This window comes from Ranitomeya imitator, chromosome 7 (genome assembly GCF_032444005.1).
Source record: "Ranitomeya imitator isolate aRanImi1 chromosome 7, aRanImi1.pri, whole genome shotgun sequence".
NCBI classification, from domain to species: domain Eukaryota; kingdom Metazoa; phylum Chordata; class Amphibia; order Anura; family Dendrobatidae; genus Ranitomeya; species Ranitomeya imitator.
Window position 1 is genome coordinate 161,152,207 of NC_091288.1, and position 3,354 is coordinate 161,155,560.

Genomic DNA, 3,354 nt, shown 5'->3' on the forward strand with positions numbered 1-3,354 from the left:
ATATTACAAAGTATTGAGATGAAATTTTGTTTCTGACCAAATACTTATTTTCCACTATAATATGCAATTAAAATGTTAAAAAAACAGACAATGTGATTTTCTGGATTTTTTTTTCTCAGTTTGTCTCCCATAGTTGAGGTCTACCTATGATGTAAATTACAGACACCTCTCATCTTTTTAAGTGATGGAACTTGCACTATTGCTGACTGACTAAATACTTTTTTGCCCCACTGTATATATATATATATATATATATATATATATATATATACGCTTAAAATTTGCCATTATATTTAAAAAATTATCTTATCCATGGAATGTGCAGGGGTTCAATCTGACGCGTTTCTTACTATATGTTCTTAGTCATAGTTTTAGAATGAATCCCTGATGATAAAGGGTTATTTTATATAGTGAATAGAGAGGATATGATGTATGGTAGAGCATTATTTCACAGGTTAGAACAGCTTGATTTTTATTTTTATGTGTTTAATAACTATTCAATAAATATACATAAGATTTGTTCTAATATTTATGCCATTTGGCACACTAGTATTTAATTTGAAACTGGTGGATGCTTCTTTATACTTTAAAATACGAGATTTGTCATGTCGCCTCCCGTGTTGGGTGAAGGAACCTTTTCAAACCTTTCAGCATTTACTTTGAGAGCACTGACATCTCGCTGATGACAGTTTAGAAAATGTTGTGAGGCTCCAGATAAACTTTGGGTAGTTTCATTTTGTGTATCATAAAGATGCTCAGAAATTCATTTTCTCAATGTTTTAGTGGTGCAACCCACGTACTGGAGTCTACATTTTTCACATCTTATCAGATAGATTACAAATGTGCTACTGCAGTTTATAAAAGCATTAGTACCAAATTCTTTGTTTTCACTAGTTGAAGTATATCTTTTGGAATTGTACATACTATATCAGGATATAAAGCGCATAGTTTCCGTACACATTTGTAAGAACCACTTGTTGACAGCCAGTTTTTTGTATTTTTTGTTTTACTAATGTTTGTATGGTTTCAATGTGAGACATAATTGCCTATTTTAGTGCTGTTTTGGCTTCAAATTTATACCCTTGATCTAAGATCATTTTTAGGGCTCTGTCTGTATATAAAATTGGTAAATACTATAAAACAATATTTATTATTTGGCAATAGTTTGGGCTATATTGAGTAGAAAAACTACTGCTAAGTGGGTTTTATCATGCGGTTTAGTCTGCATCTGTTTGGCATGATTTATAATTTTGTATCTACGTTTATGAAACGTGAATCAATATTGGAGAATTCTACAGTGCATTAATGCTCCAGATTACAACACCATTTAGCCTTAAAAAATTTCCCAACAGGAATATTTTGCACAACATGTTTTAGGTGACAACTATTAGCAAATAACAATGTATTACCAGAATTAGGCTTTTCTAAATAGGCCTAAGGGTATGTGCTCTAGATTTTTTATTCAGTTGTGTGAACTTGTTAATGTCAAGTCTCCACCAGAACCAGCTCCTTCGACTTCTTCTTCTGTCGCCAGATGCTACCGTATTCACTCTGTGGGTGGCACTGGTGATAGAGGAGATTTTGGAATCAGAACCTCTGGATAGCAGGCTCTGTCTTGCCACTAAGGTTAGAGTAAACCAGACCTGTAGTGCTGTCTAGTCTGGCATTGTATGTGTGTGATGCTGAAGTTATCAGCTCCCTGCTCCAGCCAATTGGAGAGCACCACACCTTCCTAAAGCTACCATCTTGCTGCTGGAAGCTGCAAGACATAGCTTAGTGTTTACCTGGCTTGGTGTGGGTCTCCTGCTTCTGTTTGGTTTAATGTATTCCAGTTTTGACCCTGGCTTAAGACTATTCTTGCAGATCCTGATTTTCTCCTTGACGTGACCTCTCAACTCTGAGCCTGCTTGGCAACAATTTATATCTCTGGAAATCAGCCCTTCCATAGTAGCACTCTGCTGGAGCCTATTGTAAAAACAGATCCTTTACAGGGGTTTAAAGGATATTGGGTTTCTATGTAATCTTCCACATGTAGAGGCTTGTGCCAAGTCTGTCCCAGGCCCCCTTTTGAGCCTGTGGCCTTATGCAGATATTACAGCTAAGTTTTTCAAGAGGAAGATGATTCAAGCACATTGGTGTAATTTGCCTTAGAACATCTTTTTATGTCTTTTCAGTCATTTCCCCATTCCACTGTGATGTCTTTGGCTTTTGTTTTCTATGTACTTACTCGTAATGTATGCATCCTGAAAAATTGAGAAGACACTTCTTTTATCAGCTTATTTGGAAACCTGTAGTGGTTAAAAGAAGCTCAAATCACTGAATATAGGCAGAACAAGTCATTTTAATAATAAATGCATTTGTCCATTATTCGTAGCATTTTTTAGCCAATTTTTAGGTGGGTAATGAATCATACCTGCCTGAAAAATGTGTTGTGTGCCCATAACCTAAGTCAGATGCATATGGCAGACCTGTGTTTGGACCCTATCTGCAAGTCATTGACCAATGGGCTGAAAGATGGACTCCCAATTCTTTATCCATCCCCTCAGAGATTACAGTCAACATTGACTTGTATTTAAGAGGATAAACTATCAAAGATCAATTTTATCTTTCATTGTTTGTTGCCCAAAGATGCTAGCATCAACAAAAACATTATTATGGTGGATCACACAGAAATACAATCTTTTTGGGAACTGTCCCTTAAAAAGTCAGGACAACAGAAGAACTACCCTTCATGGTCACTGAGAAACACACTATACTGAGTTTGTTAATGGGTTAATTTTCAAATACATAATAGTAAACATTAAAATAAAGTTTTGTTTTATTCTACTTTCTTTTTAATTACTATTATTTAGTTTAAAGCTTTTTGGAATATCACAGCACTGCAGATTTTGCCCCACTGGTTATTGCTCTTCCAAAACGTAGACTAACTTGAATTATTTTGTTTGATATCTTTAATGGGAACAACGTTTAGCTGGTTTGTGGCTCTAATTTCTTTTTTCTCTGAAAGCAGAATCAGCAGTTATATGAGCCATACTGTACCATACTTTATTCTCAGTTTGCAAATGCAAACTTTTAAGAGGTGTTTTGTATGTTTCATAATCAAACTCCAATAAAGATAATTTGCTTAGCACGTTTTTAAGAAAGTAACTACTGGTTTGTACTAAACATCCACTAATTAAGATAATGTTACTACAGAGTAATGGAAATTGCATTATTTGTATTTAGTCATTGTTTGTTGTGTCAGTTACCGCTTGACAGATGCTTTAACATAGGGTTTGATGTAATTAAATAGCTTCATAAAGTTGTTGCACAAGAGTGTGATACATTATCTTAATACTTAAGTTAAAAGGCAAA